Source organism: Furipterus horrens, unplaced genomic scaffold, assembly GCF_987537825.1.
Source record: "Furipterus horrens unplaced genomic scaffold, mFurHor1.1.pri manual_scaffold_12, whole genome shotgun sequence".
Classification (NCBI taxonomy): Eukaryota; Metazoa; Chordata; class Mammalia; order Chiroptera; family Furipteridae; genus Furipterus; species Furipterus horrens.
Window position 1 is genome coordinate 52,430,530 of NW_028327182.1, and position 24,323 is coordinate 52,454,852.

Below are 24,323 nucleotides of genomic sequence, written 5' to 3' on the forward strand. Positions count from 1 at the left end.
AACGCCACGGCAAGGCCATAATTCCATCTGTTGAAATCGTTTGATCATACGTATATGTTGGTTAGAATGTTCCATGTACATTTCTTCTATTTGGTTGAAAACTGTTGCTGGCCTCTTTCGGAACACAGTTTTTCTGAGTTAACAAGGAAGGGCAACAGGAAATTTTTGAAAGACATTCGTGAGAAACAAGATAGCACCTATACCTTCAATTCAAAGAGCTACATCTGTACTTACAGTAGTATTTCCGCTACTGTTCATGGAAAACCAGAGGTGTCCAGACATTACTCTCTCTGCTTCTGCCTTCAATGGCAATGCGACCGGTGACTATCTCACACAATTCAGGCCATCACCACACGGACAGAGAAGAGAAAGCAATAACTTCTGTTATAATTGCTGGAAATGTTCATGTTTTCTCCCGTTTCAAAGAATGATTCTTTACCAGATAGAAATTAGAGGCTTGTCCTCTTTGAAAACACGGTACTTCCTGAGTTTCACAGTGAATTAGCAAGAGACGAAGTAGGAAACAACTGTGAGCGGTGAAGTCACATATATTCCCTTTAGTGTGTCCGGTGAAGCACACTACCCAAAGAATATAACTGTCTTGAAAGCAGTGTTTGCTCTTTAGTCTATTATCTAATCTCGAAAGTTCACTGAAACATAGAATGGAGTACATCAACAACGGCACGGCAAGGCCATAACTCCATCTGTTGAAATCGTTTGATCATATGTATATGTTGGTTAGAATGTTCCATGTACATTTCTTCTATTTGGTTGAAAACTGTTGCTGGCCTCTTTCGGAACACAGTTTTTCTGAGTTAACAAGGAAGGGCAACAGGAACTTTTTGAAAGACATTCGTGAGAAACAAGATAGCACCTATACCTTCAATTCAAAGAGCTACATCTGTACTTACAGTAGTATTTGCGCTACTGTTCATGGAAAACCAGAGGTGTCCAGACATTACTGTCTCTGCTTCTGCCTTCAATGGTAATGCGACCGGTGACTATCTCACACAATTCAGGCCATCACCACACGGACAGATAAGAGAAAGCAAGAACTTCTGTTATAATTGTTGGAAATGTTCATGTTTTCTCCCGTTTCAAAGAATGATTCTTTACCAGATAGAAATTACAGGCTTGTCCTCTTTGAACACACGGTACTTTCTGAGTTTCACAGTGAATTAGCAAGAAACGAAGTAGGAAACAACTGTGAACGGTGAAGTCACATATATTCCCTTTAGTGTGTCAGGTGAAGCACACTACCCAAAGACTCGAACGGTCTTGAAAGCAGTGTTTGCTCTTTAATCTATTATCTAAACTCGAAAGTTCACTGAAACATACAATGGAGTACATCAACAACGCCACGGCAAGGCCATAATTCCATCTGTTGAAATCGTTTGATCATACGTATATGTTGGTTAGAATGTTCCATGTACATTTCTTCTATTTGGTTGAAAACTGTTGCTGGCCTCTTTCGGAACACAGTTTTTCTGAGTTAACAAGGAAGGGCAACAGGAAATTTTTGAAAGACATTCGTGAGAAACAAGATAGCACCTATACCTTCAATTCAAAGAGCTACATCTGTACTTACAGTAGTATTTCCGCTACTGTTCATGGAAAACCAGAGGTGTCCAGACATTACTCTCTCTGCTTCTGCCTTCAATGGCAATGCGACCGGTGACTATCTCACACAATTCAGGCCATCACCACACGGACAGAGAAGAGAAAGCAATAACTTCTGTTATAATTGCTGGAAATGTTCATGTTTTCTCCCGTTTCAAAGAATGATTCTTTACCAGATAGAAATTAGAGGCTTGTCCTCTTTGAAAACACGGTACTTTCTGAGTTTCACAGTGAATTAGCAAGAGACGAAGTAGGAAACAACTGTGAGCGGTGAAGTCACATATATTCCCTTTAGTGTGTCCGGTGAAGCACACTACCCAAAGAATATAACTGTCTTGAAAGCAGTGCTTGCTCTTTAGTCTATTGTATAAACTCGAAAGTTCACTGAAGCACACAATGGAGCAGAACAACAACAGCACGGCAAGGCCATAATTCCATCTGTTGAAATCGTTTGATCATATGTATATGTTGGTTAGAATGTTCCATGTACATTTCTTCTATTTGGTTGAAAACTGTTGCTGGCCTCTTTCGGAACACAGTTTTTCTGAGTTAACAAGGAAGGGCAACGGGAAATTTTTGAAAGACATTCGTGAGAAACAAGATAGCACCTATACCTTCAATTCAAAGAGCTACATCTGTACTTACAGTAGTATTTGCGCTACTGTTCATGGAAAACCAGAGGTGTCCAGACATTACTGTCTCTGCTTCTGCCTTCAATGGCAATGCGACCGGTGACTATCTCACACAATTCAGGCCATCACCACACGGACAGAGAAGAGAAAGCAAGAACTTCTGTTATAATTGTTGGAAATGTTCATGTTTTCTCCCGTTTCAAAGAATGATTCTTTACCAGATAGAAATTACAGGCTTGTCCTCTTTGAACACACGGTACTTTCTGAGTTTCACAGTGAATTAGCAAGAAACGAAGTAGGAAACAACTGTGAACGGTGAAGTCACATATATTCCCTTTAGTGTGTCAGGTGAAGCACACTACCCAAAGACTCGAACGGTCTTGAAAGCAGTGTTTGCTCTTTAATCTATTATCTAAACTCGAAAGTTCACTGAAACATACAATGGAGTACATCAACAACGCCACGGCAAGGCCATAATTCCATCTGTTGAAATCGTTTGATCATACGTATATGTTGGTTAGAATGTTCCATGTACATTTCTTCTATTTGGTTGAAAACTGTTGCTGGCCTCTTTCGGAACACAGTTTTTCTGAGTTAACAAGGAAGGGCAACAGGAACTTTTTGAAAGACATTCGTGAGAAACAAGATAGCACCTATACCTTCAATTCAAAGAGCTACATCTGTACTTACAGTAGTATTTGCGCTACTGTTCACGGAAAACCAGAGGTGTCCAGACATTACTGTCTCTGATTCTGCCTTCAATTGCAATGCGACCGGTGACTATCTCACACAATTCAGGCCATCACCACACGGACAGAGAAGAGAAAGCAAGAACTTCTGTTATAATTGCTGGAAATGTTCATGTTTTCTCCCGTTTCAAAGAATGATTCTTTACCAGATAGAAATTACAGGCTTGTCCTCTTTGAACACACGGTACTTTCTGAGTTTCACAGTGAATTAGCAAGAAACGAAGTAGAAAACAACTGTGAACGGTGAAGTCACATATATTCCCTTTATTGTGTCAGGTGAAGCACACTACCCAAAAGACTCGAACGGTCTTGAAAGCAGTGTTTGCTCTTTAGTCTATTGTATAAATTCGAAAGTTCACTGAAACATACAATGGAGTACATCAACAGCGGCACGGCAAGGCCATAATTCCATCTGTTGAAATCGTTTGATCATATGTATATGTTGGTTAGAATGTTCCATGTACATTTCTTCTATTTGGTTGAAAACTGTTGCTGGCCTCTTTCGGAACACAGTTTTTCTGAGTTAACAAGGAAGGGCAACAGGAACTTTTTGAAAGACATTCGTGAGAAACAAGATAGCACCTATACCTTCAATTCAAAGAGCTACATCTGTACTTACAGTAGTATTTGCGCTACTGTTCATGGAAAACCAGAGGTGTCCAGACATTACTGTCTCTGCTTCTGCCTTCAATGGTAATGCGACCGGTGACTATCTCACACAATTCAGGCCATCACCACACGGACAGATAAGAGAAAGCAATAACTTCTGTTATAATGGCTGGAAATGTTCATGTTTTCTCCCGTTTCAAAGAATGATTCTTTCCCAGATAGAAATTAGAGGCTTGTCCTCTTTGAACACACGGTACTTTCTGAGTTTCACAGTGAATTAGCAAGAAACGAAGTAGGAAACAACTGTGAACGGTGAAGTCACATATATTCCCTTTAGTGTGTCAGGTGAAGCACACTACCCAAAGACTCGAACGGTCTTGAAAGCAGTGTTTGCTCTTTAATCTATTATCTAAACTCGAAAGTTCACTGAAACATACAATGGAGTACATCAACAACGCCACGGCAAGGCCATAATTCCATCTGTTGAAATCGTTTGATCATACGTATATGTTGGTTAGAATGTTCCATGTACATTTCTTCTATTTGGTTGAAAACTGTTGCTGGCCTCTTTCGGAACACAGTTTTTCTGAGTTAACAAGGAAGGGCAACAGGAAATTTTTGAAAGACATTCGTGAGAAACAAGATAGCACCTATACCTTCAATTCAAAGAGCTACATCTGTACTTACAGTAGTATTTCCGCTACTGTTCATGGAAAACCAGAGGTGTCCAGACATTACTGTCTCTGCTTCTGCCTTCAATGGCAATGCGACCGGTGACTATCTCACACAATTCAGGCCATCACCACACGGACAGAGAAGAGAAAGCAATAACTTCTGTTATAATTGCTGGAAATGTTCATGTTTTCTCCCGTTTCAAAGAATGATTCTTTACCAGATAGAAATTAGAGGCTTGTCCTCTTTGAAAACACGGTACTTTCTGAGTTTCACAGTGAATTAGCAAGAGACGAAGTAGGAAACAACTGTGAGCGGTGAAGTCACATATATTCCCTTTAGTGTGTCCGGTGAAGCACACTACCCAAAGAATATAACTGTCTTGAAAGCAGTGTTTGCTCTTTAGTCTATTATCTAATCTCGAAAGTTCACTGAAACATAGAATGGAATACATCAACAACGGCACGGCAAGGCCATAACTCCATCTGTTGAAATCGTTTGATCATATGTATATGTTGGTTAGAATGTTCCATGTACATTTCTTCTATTTGGTTGAAAACTGTTGCTGGCCTCTTTCGGAACACAGTTTTTCTGAGTTAACAAGGAAGGGCAACAGGAACTTTTTGAAAGACATTCGTGAGAAACAAGATAGCACCTATACCTTCAATTCAAAGAGCTACATCTGTACTTACAGTAGTATTTGCGCTACTGTTCATGGAAAACCAGAGGTGTCCAGACATTACTGTCTCTGCTTCTGCCTTCAATGGCAATGCGACCGGTGACTATCTCACACAATTCAGGCCATCACCACACGGACAGATAAGAGAAAGCAATAACTTCTGTTATAATTGCTGGAAATGTTCATGTTTTCTCCCGTTTCAAAGAATGATTCTTTCCCAGATAGAAATTACAGGCTTGTCCTCTTTGAACACACGGTACTTTCTGAGTTTCACAGTGAATTAGCAAGAAACGAAGTAGGAAACAACTGTGAACGGTGAAGTCACATATATTCCCTTTAGTGTGTCAGGTGAAGCACACTACCCAAAGACTCGAACGGTCTTGAAAGCAGTGTTTGCTCTTTAATCTATTATCTAAACTCGAAAGTTCACTGAAACATACAATGGAGTACATCAACAACGGCACGGCAAGGCCATAATTCCATCTGTTGAAATCGTTTGATCATATGTATATGTTGGTTAGAATGTTCCATGTACATTTCTTCTATTTGGTTGAAAACTGTTGCTGGCCTCTTTCGGAACACAGTTTTTCTGAGTTAACAAGGAAGGGCAACAGGAAATTTTTGAAAGACATTCGTGAGAAACAAGATAGCACCTATAACTTCAATTCAAAGAGCTACATCTGTACTTAGAGTAGTATTTGCGCTACTGTTCACGGAAAACCAGAGGTGTCCAGACATTACTGTCTCTGCTTCTGCCTTCAATGGCAATGCGACCGGTGACTATCTCACACAATTCAGGCCATCACCACACGGACAGAGAAGAGAAAGCAATAACTTCTGTTATAAATGCTGGAAATGTTCATGTTTTCTCCTGTTTCAAAGAATGATTCTTTACCAGATAGAAATTACAGGCTTGTCCTCTTTGAACACACGGTACTTTCTGAGTTTCACAGTGAATTAGCAAGAAACGAAGTAGGAAACAACTGTGAACGGTGAAGTCACATATATTCCCTTTAGTGTTTCAGGTGAAGCACACTACCCAAAGACTATAACTGTCTTGAAAGCAGTGCTTGCTCTTTAGTCTATTGTATAAACTCGAAAGTTCACTGAAGCACACAATGGAGCAGAACAACAACAGCACGGCAAGGCCATAATTCCATCTGTTGAAATCGTTTGATCATATGTATATGTTGGTTAGAATGTTCCATGTACATTTCTTCTATTTGGTTGAAAACTGTTGCTGGCCTCTTTCGGAACACAGTTTTTCTGAGTTAACAAGGAAGGGCAACGGGAAATTTTTGAAAGACATTCGTGAGAAACAAGATAGCACCTATACCTTCAATTCAAAGAGCTACATCTGTACTTACAGTAGTATTTGCGCTACTGTTCATGGAAAACCAGAGGTGTCCAGACATTACTGTCTCTGCTTCTGCCTTCAATGGCAATGCGACCGGTGACTATCTCACACAATTCAGGCCATCACCACACGGACAGAGAAGAGAAAGCAAGAACTTCTGTTATAATTGTTGGAAATGTTCATGTTTTCTCCCGTTTCAAAGAATGATTCTTTACCAGATAGAAATTACAGGCTTGTCCTCTTTGAACACACGGTACTTTCTGAGTTTCACAGTGAATTAGCAAGAAACGAAGTAGGAAACAACTGTGAACGGTGAAGTCACATATATTCCCTTTAGTGTGTCAGGTGAAGCACACTACCCAAAGACTCGAACGGTCTTGAAAGCAGTGTTTGCTCTTTAATCTATTATCTAAACTCGAAAGTTCACTGAAACATACAATGGAGTACATCAACAACGCCACGGCAAGGCCATAATTCCATCTGTTGAAATCGTTTGATCATACGTATATGTTGGTTAGAATGTTCCATGTACATTTCTTCTATTTGGTTGAAAACTGTTGCTGGCCTCTTTCGGAACACAGTTTTTCTGAGTTAACAAGGAAGGGCAACAGGAAATTTTTGAAAGACATTCGTGAGAAACAAGATAGCACCTATACCTTCAATTCAAAGAGCTACATCTGTACTTACAGTAGTATTTCCGCTACTGTTCATGGAAAACCAGAGGTGTCCAGACATTACTCTCTCTGCTTCTGCCTTCAATGGCAATGCGACCGGTGACTATCTCACACAATTCAGGCCATCACCACACGGACAGAGAAGAGAAAGCAATAACTTCTGTTATAATTGCTGGAAATGTTCATGTTTTCTCCCGTTTCAAAGAATGATTCTTTACCAGATAGAAATTAGAGGCTTGTCCTCTTTGAAAACACGGTACTTTCTGAGTTTCACAGTGAATTAGCAAGAGACGAAGTAGGAAACAACTGTGAGCGGTGAAGTCACATATATTCCCTTTAGTGTGTCCGGTGAAGCACACTACCCAAAGAATATAACTGTCTTGAAAGCAGTGTTTGCTCTTTAGTCTATTATCTAATCTCGAAAGTTCACTGAAACATAGAATGGAGTACATCAACAACGGCACGGCAAGGCCATAACTCCATCTGTTGAAATCGTTTGATCATATGTATATGTTGGTTAGAATGTTCCATGTACATTTCTTCTATTTGGTTGAAAACTGTTGCTGGCCTCTTTCGGAACACAGTTTTTCTGAGTTAACAAGGAAGGGCAACAGGAAATTTTTGAAAGACATTCGTGAGAAACAAGATAGCACCTATACCTTCAATTCAAAGAGCTACATCTGTACTTACAGTAGTATTTGCGCTACTGTTCATGGAAAACCAGAGGTGTCCAGACATTACTGTCTCTGCTTCTGCCTTCAATGGCAATGCGACCGGTGACTATCTCACACAATTCAGGCCATCACCACACGGACAGAGAAGAGAAAGCAATAACTTCTGTTATAATTGCTGGAAATGTTCATGTTTTCTCCTGTTTCAAAGAATGATTCTTTACCAGATAGAAATTACAGGCTTGTCCTCTTTGAACACACGGTACTTTCTGAGTTTCACAGTGAATTAGCAAGAAACGAAGTAGGAAACAACTGTGAACGGTGAAGTCACATATATTCCCTTTAGTGTGTCCGGTGAAGCACACTACCCAAAGAATATAACTGTCTTGAAAGCAGTGCTTGCTCTTTAGTCTATTGTATAAACTCGAAAGTTCACTGAAGCACACAATGGAGCAGAACAACAACAGCACGGCAAGGCCATAATTCCATCTGTTGAAATCGTTTGATCATACGTATATGTTGGTTAGAATGTTCCATGTACATTTCTTCTATTTGGTTGAAAACTGTTGCTGGCCTCTTTCGGAACACAGTTTTTCTGAGTTAACAAGGAAGGGCAACAGGAACTTTTTGAAAGACATTCGTGAGAAACAAGATAGCACCAATACCTTCAATTCAAAGAGCTACATCTGTACTTACAGTAGTATTTGCGCTACTGTTCACGGAAAACCAGAGGTGTCCAGACATTACTGTCTCTGATTCTGCCTTCAATGGCAATGCAACCGGTGACTATCTCACACAATTCAGGCCATCACCACACGGACAGAGAAGAGAAAGCAATAACTTCTGTTATAATTGCTGGAAATGTTCATGTTTTCTCCTGTTTCAAAGAATGATTCTTTACCAGATAGAAATTACAGGCTTGTCCTCTTTGAACACACGGTACTTTCTGAGTTTCACAGTGAATTAGCAAGAAACGAAGTAGGAAACAACTGTGAACGGTGAAGTCACATATATTCCCTTTAGTGTTTCAGGTGAAGCACACTACCCAAAGACTATAACTGTCTTGAAAGCAGTGCTTGCTCTTTAGTCTATTGTATAAACTCGAAAGTTCACTGAAGCACACAATGGAGCAGAACAACAACAGCACGGCAAGGCCATAATTCCATCTGTTGAAATCGTTTGATCATATGTATATGTTGGTTAGAATGTTCCATGTACATTTCTTCTCTTTGGTTGAAAACTGTTGCTGGCCTCTTTCGGAACACAGTTTTTCTGAGTTAACAAGGAAGGGCAACGGGAAATTTTTGAAAGACATTCGTGAGAAACAAGATAGCACCAATACCTTCAATTCAAAGAGCTACATCTGTACTTACAGTAGTATTTGCGCTACTGTTCACGGAAAACCAGAGGTGTCCAGACATTACTGTCTCTGCTTCTGCCTTCAATGGCAATGCGACCGGTGACTATCTCACACAATTCAGGCCATCACCACACGGACAGAGAAGAGAAAGCAAGAACTTCTGTTATAATTGTTGGAAATGTTCATGTTTTCTCCCGTTTCAAAGAATGATTCTTTACCAGATAGAAATTACAGGCTTGTCCTCTTTGAACACACGGTACTTTCTGAGTTTCACAGTGAATTAGCAAGAAACGAAGTAGGAAACAACTGTGAACGGTGAAGTCACATATATTCCCTTTAGTGTGTCAGGTGAAGCACACTACCCAAAGACTCGAACGGTCTTGAAAGCAGTGTTTGCTCTTTAATCTATTATCTAAACTCGAAAGTTCACTGAAACATACAATGGAGTACATCAACAACGCCACGGCAAGGCCATAATTCCATCTGTTGAAATCGTTTGATCATACGTATATGTTGGTTAGAATGTTCCATGTACATTTCTTCTATTTGGTTGAAAACTGTTGCTGGCCTCTTTCGGAACACAGTTTTTCTGAGTTAACAAGGAAGGGCAACAGGAAATTTTTGAAAGACATTCGTGAGAAACAAGATAGAACCTATAACTTCAATTCAAAGAGCTACATCTGTACTTACAGTAGTATTTGCGCTACTGTTCACGGAAAACCAGAGGTGTCCAGACATTACTGTCTCTGCTTCTGCCTTCAATGGCAATGCGACCGGTGACTATCTCACACAATTCAGGCCATCACCACACGGACAGAGAAGAGAAAGCAATAACTTCTGTATAAATGCTGGAAATGTTCATGTTTTCTCCCGTTTCAAAGAATGATTCTTTACCAGATAGAAATTACAGGCTTGTCCTCTTTGAACACACGGTACTTTCTGAGTTTCACAGTGAATTAGCAAGAAACGAAGTAGGAAACAACTGTGAACGGTGAAGTCACATATATTCCCTTTAGTGTTTCAGGTGAAGCACACTACCCAAAGACTATAACTGTCTTGAAAGCAGTGCTTGCTCTTTAGTCTATTGTATAAACTCGAAAGTTCACTGAAGCACACAATGGAGCAGAACAACAACAGCACGGCAAGGCCATAATTCCATCTGTTGAAATCGTTTGATCATATGTATATGTTGGTTAGAATGTTCCATGTACATTTCTTCTATTTGGTTGAAAACTGTTGCTGGCCTCTTTCGGAACACAGTTTTTCTGAGTTAACAAGGAAGGGCAACGGGAAATTTTTGAAAGACATTCGTGAGAAACAAGATAGCACCTATACCTTCAATTCAAAGAGCTACATCTGTACTTACAGTAGTATTTGCGCTACTGTTCATGGAAAACCAGAGGTGTCCAGACATTACTGTCTCTGCTTCTGCCTTCAATGGCAATGCGACCGGTGACTATCTCACACAATTCAGGCCATCACCACACGGACAGAGAAGAGAAAGCAAGAACTTCTGTTATAATTGTTGGAAATGTTCATGTTTTCTCCCGTTTCAAAGAATGATTCTTTACCAGATAGAAATTACAGGCTTGTCCTCTTTGAACACACGGTACTTTCTGAGTTTCACAGTGAATTAGCAAGAAACGAAGTAGGAAACAACTGTGAACGGTGAAGTCACATATATTCCCTTTAGTGTGTCCGGTGAAGCACACTACCCAAAGAATATAACTGTCTTGAAAGCAGTGTTTGCTCTTTAATCTATTATCTAAACTCGAAAGTTCACTGAAACATACAATGGAGTACATCAACAACGCCACGGCAAGGCCATAATTCCATCTGTTGAAATCGTTTGATCATACGTATATGTTGGTTAGAATGTTCCATGTACATTTCTTCTATTTGGTTGAAAACTGTTGCTGGCCTCTTTCGGAACACAGTTTTTCTGAGTTAACAAGGAAGGGCAACAGGAAATTTTTGAAAGACATTCGTGAGAAACAAGATAGCACCTATACCTTCAATTCAAAGAGCTACATCTGTACTTACAGTAGTATTTCCGCTACTGTTCATGGAAAACCAGAGGTGTCCAGACATTACTGTCTCTGCTTCTGCCTTCAATGGCAATGCGACCGGTGACTATCTCACACAATTCAGGCCATCACCACACGGACAGAGAAGAGAAAGCAATAACTTCTGTTATAATTGCTGGAAATGTTCATGTTTTCTCCCGTTTCAAAGAATGATTCTTTACCAGATAGAAATTAGAGGCTTGTCCTCTTTGAAAACACGGTACTTTCTGAGTTTCACAGTGAATTAGCAAGAGACGAAGTAGGAAACAACTGTGAGCGGTGAAGTCACATATATTCCCTTTAGTGTGTCCGGTGAAGCACACTACCCAAAGAATATAACTGTCTTGAAAGCAGTGTTTGCTCTTTAGTCTATTATCTAATCTCGAAAGTTCACTGAAACATAGAATGGAGTACATCAACAACGGCACGGCAAGGCCATAACTCCATCTGTTGAAATCGTTTGATCATATGTATATGTTGGTTAGAATGTTCCATGTACATTTCTTCTATTTGGTTGAAAACTGTTGCTGGCCTCTTTCGGAACACAGTTTTTCTGAGTTAACAAGGAAGGGCAACGGGAAATTTTTGAAAGACATTCGTGAGAAACAAGATAGCACCAATACCTTCAATTCAAAGAGCTACATCTGTACTTACAGTAGTATTTGCGCTACTGTTCACGGAAAACCAGAGGTGTCCAGACATTACTGTCTCTGCTTCTGCCTTCAATGGCAATGCGACCGGTGACTATCTCACACAATTCAGGCCATCACCACACGGACAGAGAAGAGAAAGCAATAACTTCTGTTATAATTGCTGGAAATGTTCATGTTTTCTCCCGTTTCAAAGAATGATTCTTTACCAGATAGAAATTACAGGCTTGTCCTCTTTGAACACACGGTACTTTCTGAGTTTCACAGTGAATTAGCAAGAAACGAAGTAGGAAACAACTGTGAACGGTGAAGTCACATATATTCCCTTTAGTGTTTCAGGTGAAGCACACTACCCAAAGAATATAACTGTCTTGAAAGCAGTGCTTGCTCTTTAGTCTATTGTATAAACTCGAAAGTTCACTGAAGCACACAATGGAGCAGAACAACAACAGCACGGCAAGGCCATAATTCCATCTGTTGAAATCGTTTGATCATATGTATATGTTGGTTAGAATGTTCCATGTACATTTCTTCTATTTGGTTGAAAACTGTTGCTGGCCTCTTTCGGAACACAGTTTTTCTGAGTTAATAAGGAAGGGCAACGGGAAATTTTTGAAAGACATTCGTGAGAAACAAGATAGCACCAATACCTTCAATTCAAAGAGCTACATCTGTACTTACAGTAGTATTTGCGCTACTGTTCACGGAAAACCAGAGGTGTCCAGACATTACTGTCTCTGCTTCTGCCTTCAATGGCAATGCGACCGGTGACTATCTCACACAATTCAGGCCATCACCACACGGACAGAGAAGAGAAAGCAATAACTTCTGTTATAATTGCTGGAAATGTTCATGTTTTCTCCTGTTTCAAAGAATGATTCTTTACCAGATAGAAATTACAGGCTTGTCCTCTTTGAACACACGGTACTTTCTGAGTTTCACAGTGAATTAGCAAGAAACGAAGTAGGAAACAACTGTGAACGGTGAAGTCACATATATTCCCTTTAGTGTTTCAGGTGAAGCACACTACCCAAAGACTATAACTGTCTTGAAAGCAGTGCTTGCTCTTTAGTCTATTGTATAAACTCGAAAGTTCACTGAAGCACACAATGGAGCAGAACAACAACAGCACGGCAAGGCCATAATTCCATCTGTTGAAATCGTTTGATCATATGTATATGTTGGTTAGAATGTTCCATGTACATTTCTTCTATTTGGTTGAAAACTGTTGCTGGCCTCTTTCGGAACACAGTTTTTCTGAGTTAACAAGGAAGGGCAACGGGAAATTTTTGAAAGACATTCGTGAGAAACAAGATAGCACCTATACCTTCAATTCAAAGAGCTACATCTGTACTTACAGTAGTATTTGCGCTACTGTTCATGGAAAACCAGAGGTGTCCAGACATTACTGTCTCTGCTTCTGCCTTCAATGGCAATGCGACCGGTGACTATCTCACACAATTCAGGCCATCACCACACGGACAGAGAAGAGAAAGCAAGAACTTCTGTTATAATTGTTGGAAATGTTCATGTTTTCTCCCGTTTCAAAGAATGATTCTTTACCAGATAGAAATTACAGGCTTGTCCTCTTTGAACACACGGTACTTTCTGAGTTTCACAGTGAATTAGCAAGAAACGAAGTAGGAAACAACTGTGAACGGTGAAGTCACATATATTCCCTTTAGTGTGTCAGGTGAAGCACACTACCCAAAGACTCGAACGGTCTTGAAAGCAGTGTTTGCTCTTTAATCTATTATCTAAACTTGAAAGTTCACTGAAACATACAATGGAGTACATCAACAACGCCACGGCAAGGCCATAATTCCATCTGTTGAAATCGTTTGATCATACGTATATGTTGGTTAGAATGTTCCATGTACATTTCTTCTATTTGGTTGAAAACTGTTGCTGGCCTCTTTTGGAACACAGTTTTTCTGAGTTAACAAGGAAGGGCAACAGGAAATTTTTGAAAGACATTCGTGAGAAACAAGATAGCACCAATACCTTCAATTCAAAGAGCTACATCTGTACTTACAGTAGTATTTGCGCTACTGTTCACGGAAAACCAGAGGTGTCCAGACATTACTGTCTCTGATTCTGCCTTCAATGGCAATGCAACCGGTGACTATCTCACACAATTCAGGCCATCACCACACGGACAGAGAAGAGAAAGCAATAACTTCTGTTATAATTGTTGGAAATGTTCATGTTTTCTCCCGTTTCAAAGAATGATTCTTTACCAGATAGAAATTACAGGCTTGTCCTCTTTGAACACACGGTACTTTCTGAGTTTCACAGTGAATTAGCAAGAAACGAAGTAGAAAACAACTGTGAACGGTGAAGTCACATATATTCCCTTTAGTGTGTCCGGTGAAGCACACTACCCAAAGAATATAACTGTCTTGAAAGCAGTGTTTGCTCTTTAGTCTATTATCTAATCTCGAAAGTTCACTGAAACATAGAATGGAGTACATCAACAACGGCACGGCAAGGCCATAACTCCATCTGTTGAAATCGTTTGATCATATGTATATGTTGGTTAGAATGTTCCATGTACATTTCTTCTATTTGGTTGAAAACTGTTGCTGGCCTCTTTCGGAACACAGTTTTTCTGAGTTAACAAGGAAGGGCAACAGGAAATTTTTGAAAGACATTCGTGAGAAACAAGATAGCACCAATACCTTCAATTCAAAGAGCTACATCTGTACTTACAGTAGTATTTGCGCTACTGTTCACGGAAAACCAGAAGTGTCCAGACATTACTGTCTCTGATTCTGCCTTCAATGGCAATGCAACCGGTGACTATCTCACACAATTCAGGCCATCACCACACGGACAGAGAAGAGAAAGCAATAACTTCTGTTATAATTGCTGGAAATGTTCATGTTTTCTCCCGTTTCAAAGAATGATTCTTTACCAGATAGAAATTACAGGCTTGTCCTCTTTGAACACACGGTACTTTCTGAGTTTCACAGTGAATTAGCAAGAAACGAAGTAGGAAACAACTGTGAACGGTGAAGTCACATATATTCCCTTTAGTGTTTCAGGTGAAGCACACTACCCAAAGACTATAACTGTCTTGAAAGCAGTGCTTGCTCTTTAGTCTATTGTATAAACTCGAAAGTTCACTGAAGCACACAATGGAGCAGAACAACAACAGCACGGCAAGGCCATAATTCCATCTGTTGAAATCGTTTGATCATATGTATATGTTGGTTAGAATGTTCCATGTACATTTCTTCTATTTGGTTGAAAACTGTTGCTGGCCTCTTTCGGAACACAGTTTTTCTGAGTTAACAAGGAAGGGCAACGGGAAATTTTTGAAAGACATTCGTGAGAAACAAGATAGCACCAATACCTTCAATTCAAAGAGCTACATCTGTACTTACAGTAGTATTTGCGCTACTGTTCACGGAAAACCAGAGGTGTCCAGACATTACTGTCTCTGCTTCTGCCTTCAATGGCAATGCGACCGGTGACTATCTCACACAATTCAGGCCATCACCACACGGACAGAGAAGAGAAAGCAAGAACTTCTGTTATAATTGTTGGAAATGTTCATGTTTTCTCCCGTTTCAAAGAATGATTCTTTACCAGATAGAAATTACAGGCTTGTCCTCTTTGAACACACGGTACTTTCTGAGTTTCACAGTGAATTAGCAAGAAACGAAGTAGGAAACAACTGTGAACGGTGAAGTCACATATATTCCCTTTAGTGTGTCAGGTGAAGCACACTACCCAAAGACTCGAACGGTCTTGAAAGCAGTGTTTGCTCTTTAATCTATTATCTAAACTCGAAAGTTCACTGAAACATACAATGGAGTACATCAACAACGCCACGGCAAGGCCATAATTCCATCTGTTGAAATCGTTTGATCATACGTATATGTTGGTTAGAATGTTCCATGTACATTTCTTCTATTTGGTTGAAAACTGTTGCTGGCCTCTTTCGGAACACAGTTTTTCTGAGTTAACAAGGAAGGGCAACAGGAAATTTTTGAAAGACATTCGTGAGAAACAAGATAGCACCTATAACTTCAATTCAAAGAGCTACATCTGTACTTACAGTAGTATTTGCGCTACTGTTCACGGAAAACCAGAGGTGTCCAGACATTACTGTCTCTGCTTCTGCCTTCAATGGCAATGCGACCGGTGACTATCTCACACAATTCAGGCCATCACCACACGGACAGAGAAGAGAAAGCAATAACTTCTGTTATAATTGCTGGAAATGTTCATGTTTTCTCCCGTTTCAAAGAATGATTCTTTACCAGATAGAAATTACAGGCTTGTCCTCTTTGAACACACGGTACTTTCTGAGTTTCACAGTGAATTAGCAAGAAACGAAGTAGGAAACAACTGTGAACGGTGAAGTCACATATATTCCCTTTAGTGTTTCAGGTGAAGCACACTACCCAAAGACTATAACTGTCTTGAAAGCAGTGCTTGCTCTTTAGTCTATTGTATAAACTCGAAAGTTCACTGAAGCACACAATGGAGCAGAACAACAACAGCACGGCAAGGCCATAATTCCATCTGTTGAAATCGTTTGATCATATGTATATGTTGGTTAGAATGTTCCATGTACATTTCTTCTATTTGGTTGAAAACTGTTGCTGGCCTCTTTCGGAACACAGTTTTTCTGAGTTAACAAGGAAGGGCAACGGGAAATTTTTGAAAGACATTCGTGAGAAACAAGATAGCACCTATACCTTCAATTCAAAGAGCTACATCTGTACTTACAGTAGTATTTGCGCTACTGTTCATGGAAAACCAGAGGTGTCCAGACATTACTGTCTCTGCTTCTGCCTTCAATGGCAATGCGACCGGTGACTATCTCACACAATTCAGGCCATCACCACACGGACAGAGAAGAGAAAGCAAGAACTTCTGTTATAATTGTTGGAAATGTTCATGTTTTCTCCCGTTTCAAAGAATGATTCTTTACCAGATAGAAATTACAGGCTTGTCCTCTTTGAACACACGGTACTTTCTGAGTTTCACAGTGAATTAGCAAGAAACGAAGTAGGAAACAACTGTGAACGGTGAAGTCACATATATTCCCTTTAGTGTGTCAGGTGAAGCACACTACCCAAAGACTCGAACGGTCTTGAAAGCAGTGTTTGCTCTTTAATCTATTATCTAAACTCGAAAGTTCACTGAAACATACAATGGAGTACATCAACAACGCCACGGCAAGGCCATAATTCCATCTGTTGAAATCGTTTGATCATACGTATATGTTGGTTAGAATGTTCCATGTACATTTCTTCTATTTGGTTGAAAACTGTTGCTGGCCTCTTTCGGAACACAGTTTTTCTGAGTTAACAAGGAAGGGCAACAGGAAATTTTTGAAAGACATTCGTGAGAAACAAGATAGCACCTATAACTTCAATTCAAAGAGCTACATCTGTACTTACAGTAGTATTTGCGCTACTGTTCACGGAAAACCAGAGGTGTCCAGACATTACTGTCTCTGCTTCTGCCTTCAATGGCAATGCGACCGGTGACTATCTCACACAATTCAGGCCATCACCACACGGACAGAGAAGAGAAAGCAATAACTTCTGTTATAATTGCTGGAAATGTTCATGTTTTCTCCCGTTTCAAAGAATGATTCTTTACCAGATAGAAATTACAGGCTTGTCCTCTTTGAACACACGGTACTTTCTGAGTTTCACAGTGAATTAGCAAGAAACGAAGTAGGAAACAACTGTGAACGGTGAAGTCACATATATTCCCTTTAGTGTTTCAGGTGAAGCACACTACCCAAAGACTATAACTGTCTTGAAAGCAGTGCTTGCTCTTTAGTCTATTGTATAAACTCGAAAGTTCACTGAAGCACACAATGGAGCAGAACAACAACAGCACGGCAAGGCCATAATTCCATCTGTTGAAATCGTTTGATCATATGTATATGTTGGTTAGAATGTTCCATGTACATTTCTTCTATTTGGTTGAAAACTGTTGCTGGCCTCTTTCGGAACACAGTTTTTCTGAGTTAACAAGGAAGGGCAACGGGAAATTTTTGAAAGACATTCGTGAGAAACAAGATAGCACCTATACCTTCAATTCAAAGAGCTACATCTGTACTTACAGTAGTATTTGCGCTACTGTTCATGGAAAACCAGAGGTGTCCAGACATTACTGTCTCTGCTTCTGCCTTCAATGGCAATGCGACCGGTGACTATCTCACACAATTCAGGCCATCACCACACGGACAGAGAAGAGAAAGCAAGAACTTCTGTTATAATTGTTGGAAATGTTCATGTTTTCTCCCGTTTCAAAGAATGATTCTTTACCAGATAGAAATTACAGGCTTGTCCTCTTTGAACACACGGTACTTTCTGAGTTTCACAGTGAATTAGCAAGAAACGAAGTAGGAAACAACTGTGAACGGTGAAGTCACATATATTCCCTTTAGTGTTTCAGGTGAAGCACACTACCCAAAGACTATAACTGTCTTGAAAGCAGTGCTTGCTCTTTAGTCTATTGTATAAACTCGAAAGTTCACTGAAGCACACAATGGAGCAGAACAACAACAGCACGGCAAGGCCATAATTCCATCTGTTGAAATCGTTTGATCATATGTATATGTTGGTTAGAATGTTCCATGTACATTTCTTCTATTTGGTTGAAAACTGTTGCTGGCCTCTTTCGGAACACAGTTTTTCTGAGTTAACAAGGAAGGGCAACGGGAAATTTTTGAAAGACATTCGTGAGAAACAAGATAGCACCTATACCTTCAATTCAAAGAGCTACATCTGTACTTACAGTAGTATTTGCGCTACTGTTCATGGAAAACCAGAGGTGTCCAGACATTACTGTCTCTGCTTCTGCCTTCAATGGCAATGCGACCGGTGACTATCTCACACAATTCAGGCCATCACCACACGGACAGAGAAGAGAAAGCAAGAACTTCTGTTATAATTGTTGGAAATGTTCATGTTTTCTCCCGTTTCAAAGAATGATTCTTTACCAGATAGAAATTACAGGCTTGTCCTCTTTGAACACACGGTACTTTCTGAGTTTCACAGTGAATTAGCAAGAAACGAAGTAGGAAACAACTGTGAACGGTGAAGTCACATATATTCCCTTTAGTGTGTCAGGTGAAGCACACTACCCAAAGACTCGAACGGTCTTGAAAGCAGTGTTTGCTCTTTAATCTATTATCTAAACTCGAAAGTTCACTGAAACATACAATGGAGTACATCAACAACGCCACGGCAAGGCCATAATTCCATCTGTTGAAATCGTTTGATCATATGTATATGTTGGTTAGAATGTTCCATGTACATTTCTTCTATTTGGTTGAAAACTGTTGCTGGCCTCTTTCGGAACACAGTTTTTCTGAGTTAACAAGGAAGGGCAACAGGAAATTTTTGAAAGACATTCGTGAGAAACAAGATAGCACCTATACCTTCAATTCAAAGAGCTACATCTCTACTTACAGTAGTATTTCCGCTACTGTTCATGGAAAACCAGAGGTGTCCAGACATTACTGTCTCTGCTTCTGCCTTCAATGGCAATGCGACCGGTGACTATCTCACACAATTCAGGCCATCACCACACGGACAGAGAAGAGAAAGCAATAACTTCTGTTATAATTGCTGGAAATGTTCATGTTTTCTCCCGTTTCAAAGAATGATTCTTTACCAGATAGAAATTAGAGGCTTGTCCTCTTTGAAAACACGGTACTTTCTGAGTTTCACAGTGAATTAGCAAGAGACGAAGTAGGAAACAACTGTGAGCGGTGAAGTCACATATATTCCCTTTAGTGTGTCCGGTGAAGCACACTACCCAAAGAATATAACTGTCTTGAAAGCAGTGTTTGCTCTTTAGTCTATTATCTAATCTCGAAAGTTCACTGAAACATAGAATGGAGTACATCAACAACGGCAAGGCAAGGCCATAACTCCATCTGTTGAAATCGTTTGATCATATGTATATGTTGGTTAGAATGTTCCATGTACATTTCTTCTATTTGGTTGAAAACTGTTGCTGGCCTCTTTCGGAACACAGTTTTTCTGAGTTAACAAGGAAGGGCAACAGGAAATTTTTGAAAGACATTCGTGAGAAACAAGATAGCACCTATACCTTCAATTCAAAGAGCTACATCTGTACTTACAGTAGTATTTGCGCTACTGTTCATGGAAAACCAGAGGTGTCCAGACATTACTGTCTCTGCTTCTGCCTTCAATGGCAATGCGACCGGTGACTATCTCACACAATTCAGGCCATCACCACACGGACAGAGAAGAGAAAGCAATAACTTCTGTTATAATTGCTGGAAATGTTCATGTTTTCTCCTGTTTCAAAGAATGATTCTTTACCAGATAGAAATTACAGGCTTGTCCTCTTTGAACACACGGTACTTTCTGAGTTTCACAGTGAATTAGCAAGAAACGAAGTAGGAAACAACTGTGAACGGTGAAGTCACATATATTCCCTTTAGTGTGTCCGGTGAAGCACACTACCCAAAGAATATAACTGTCTTGAAAGCAGTGCTTGCTCTTTAGTCTATTGTATAAACTCGAAAGTTCACTGAAGCACACAATGGAGCAGAACAACAACAGCACGGCAAGGCCATAATTCCATCTGTTGAAATCGTTTGATCATATGTATATGTTGGTTAGAATGTTCCATGTACATTTCTTCTATTTGGTTGAAAACTGTTGCTGGCCTCTTTCGGAACACAGTTTTTCTGAGTTAACAAGGAAGGGCAACGGGAAATTTTTGAAAGACATTCGTGAGAAACAAGATAGCACCTATACCTTCAATTCAAAGAGCTACATCTGTACTTACAGTAGTATTTGCGCTACTGTTCATGGAAAACCAGAGGTGTCCAGACATTACTGTCTCTGCTTCTGCCTTCAATGGCAATGCGACCGGTGACTATCTCACACAATTCAGGCCATCACCACACGGACAGATAAGAGAAAGCAATAACTTCTGTTATAATTGCTGGAAATGTTCATGTTTTCTCCCGTTTCAAAGAATGATTCTTTCCCAGATAGAAATTAGAGGCTTGTCCTCTTTGAACACACGGTACTTTCTGAGTTTCACAGTGAATTAGCAAGAAACGAAGTAGGAAACAACTGTGAACGGTGAAGTCACATATATTCCCTTTAGTGTGTCAGGTGAAGCACACTACCCAAAGACTCGAACGGTCTTGAAAGCAGTGTTTGCTCTTTAATCTATTATCTAAACTCGAAAGTTCACTGAAACATACAATGGAGTACATCAACAACGCCACGGCAAGGCCATAATTCCATCTGTTGAAATCGTTTGATCATACGTATATGTTGGTTAGAATGTTCCATGTACATTTCTTCTATTTGGTTGAAAACTGTTGCTGGCCTCTTTCGGAACACAGTTTTTCTGAGTTAACAAGGAAGGGCAACGGGAACTTTTTGAAAGACATTCGTGAGAAACAAGATAGCACCAATACCTTCAATTCAAAGAGCTACATCTGTACTTACAGTAGTATTTGCGCTACTGTTCACGGAAAACCAGAGGTGTCCAGACATTACTGTCTCTGCTTCTGCCTTCAATGGCAATGCGACCGGTGACTATCTCACACAATTCAGGCCATCACCACACGGACAGAGAAGAGAAAGCAATAACTTCTGTTATAATTGCTGGAAATGTTCATGTTTTCTCCCGTTTCAAAGAATGATTCTTTACCAGATAGAAATTACAGGCTTGTCCTCTTTGAACACACGGTACTTTCTGAGTTTCACAGTGAATTAGCAAGAAACGAAGTAGGAAACAACTGTGAACGGTGAAGTCACATATATTCCCTTTAGTGTGTCAGGTGAAGCACACTACCCAAAGACTCGAACGGTCTTGAAAGCAGTGTTTGCTCTTTAATCTATTATCTAAACTCGAAAGTTCACTGAAACATACAATGGAGTACATCAACAACGCCACGGCAAGGCCATAATTCCATCTGTTGAAATCGTTTGATCATACGTATATGTTGGTTAGAATGTTCCATGTACATTTCTTCTATTTGGTTGAAAACTGTTGCTGGCCTCTTTCGGAACACAGTTTTTCTGAGTTAACAAGGAAGGGCAACAGGAAATTTTTGAAAGACATTCGTGAGAAACAAGATAGCACCTATACCTTCAATTCAAAGAGCTACATCTGTACTTACAGTAGTATTTCCGCTACTGTTCATGGAAAACCAGAGGTGTCCAGACATTACTGTCTCTGCTTCTGCCTTCAATGGCAATGCGACCGGTGACTATCTCACACAATTCAGGCCATCACCACACGGACAGAGAAGAGAAAGCAATAACTTCTGTTATAATTGCTGGAAATGTTCATGTTTTCTCCCGTTTCAAAGAATGATTCTTTACCAGATAGAAATTAGAGGCTTGTCCTCTTTGAAAACACGGTACTTTCTGAGTTTCACAGTGAATTAGCAAGAGACGAAGTAGGAAACAACTGTGAGCGGTGAAGTCACATATATTCCCTTTAGTGTGTCCGGTGAAGCACACTACCCAAAGAATATAACTGTCTTGAAAGCAGTGTTTGCTCTTTAGTCTATTATCTAATCTCGAAAGTTCACTGAAACATAGAATGGAGTACATCAACAACGGCACGGCAAGGCCATAACTCCATCTGTTGAAATCGTTTGATCATATGTATATGTTGGTTAGAATGTTCCATGTACATTTCTTCTATTTGGTTGAAAACTGTTGCTGGCCTCTTTCGGAACACAGTTTTTCTGAGTTAACAAGGAAGGGCAACAGGAAATTTTTGAAAGACATTCGTGAGAAACAAGATAGCACCTATACCTTCAATTCAAAGAGCTACATCTGTACTTACAGTAGTATTTGCGCTACTGTTCATGGAAAACCAGAGGTGTCCAGACATTACTGTCTCTGCTTCTGCCTTCAATGGCAATGCGACCGGTGACTATCTCACACAATTCAGGCCATCACCACACGGACAGAGAAGAGAAAGCAATAACTTCTGTTATAATTGCTGGAAATGTTCATGTTTTCTCCTGTTTCAAAGAATGATTCTTTACCAGATAGAAATTACAGGCTTGTCCTCTTTGAACACACGGTACTTTCTGAGTTTCACAGTGAATTAGCAAGAAACGAAGTAGGAAACAACTGTGAACGGTGAAGTCACATATATTCCCTTTAGTGTGTCCGGTGAAGCACACTACCCAAAGAATATAACTGTCTTGAAAGCAGTGCTTGCTCTTTAGTCTATTGTATAAACTCGAAAGTTCACTGAAGCACACAATGGAGCAGAACAACAACAGCACGGCAAGGCCATAATTCCATCTGTTGAAATCGTTTGATCATATGTATATGTTGGTTAGAATGTTCCATGTACATTTCTTCTATTTGGTTGAAAACTGTTGCTGGCCTCTTTCGGAACACAGTTTTTCTGAGTTAACAAGGAAGGGCAACGGGAAATTTTTGAAAGACATTCGTGAGAAACAAGATAGCACCTATACCTTCAATTCAAAGAGCTACATCTGTACTTACAGTAGTATTTGCGCTACTGTTCATGGAAAACCAGAGGTGTCCAGACATTACTGTCTCTGCTTCTGCCTTCAATGGCAATGCGACCGGTGACTATCTCACACAATTCAGGCCATCACCACACGGACAGATAAGAGAAAGCAATAACTTCTGTTATAATTGCTGGAAATGTTCATGTTTTCTCCCGTTTCAAAGAATGATTTTTTCCCAGATAGAAATTAGAGGCTTGTCCTCTTTGAACACACGGTACTTTCTGAGTTTCACAGTGAATTAGCAAGAAACGAAGTAGGAAACAACTGTGAACGGTGAAGTCACATATATTCCCTTTAGTGTGTCAGGTGAAGCACACTACCCAAAGACTCGAACGGTCTTGAAAGCAGTGTTTGCTCTTTAATCTATTATCTAAACTCGAAAGTTCACTGAAACATACAATGGAGTACATCAACAACGCCACGGCAAGGCCATAATTCCATCTGTTGAAATCGTTTGATCATACGTATATGTTGGTTAGAATGTTCCATGTACATTTCTTCTATTTGGTTGAAAACTGTTGCTGGCCTCTTTCGGAACACAGTTTTTCTGAGTTAACAAGGAAGGGCAACGGGAACTTTTTGAAAGACATTCGTGAGAAACAAGATAGCACCAATACCTTCAATTCAAAGAGCTACATCTGTACTTACAGTAGTATTTGCGCTACTGTTCACGGAAAACCAGAGGTGTCCAGACATTACTGTCTCTGCTTCTGCCTTCAATGGCAATGCGACCGGTGACTATCTCACACAATTCAGGCCATCACCACACGGACAGAGAAGAGAAAGCAATAACTTCTGTTATAATTGCTGGAAATGTTCATGTTTTCTCCCGTTTCAAAGAATGATTCTTTACCAGATAGAAATTACAGGCTTGTCCTCTTTGAACACACGGTACTTTCTGAGTTTCACAGTGAATTAGCAAGAAACGAAGTAGGAAACAACTGTGAACGGTGAAGTCACATATATTCCCTTTAGTGTGTCAGGTGAAGCACACTACCCAAAGACTCGAACGGTCTTGAAAGCAGTGTTTGCTCTTTAATCT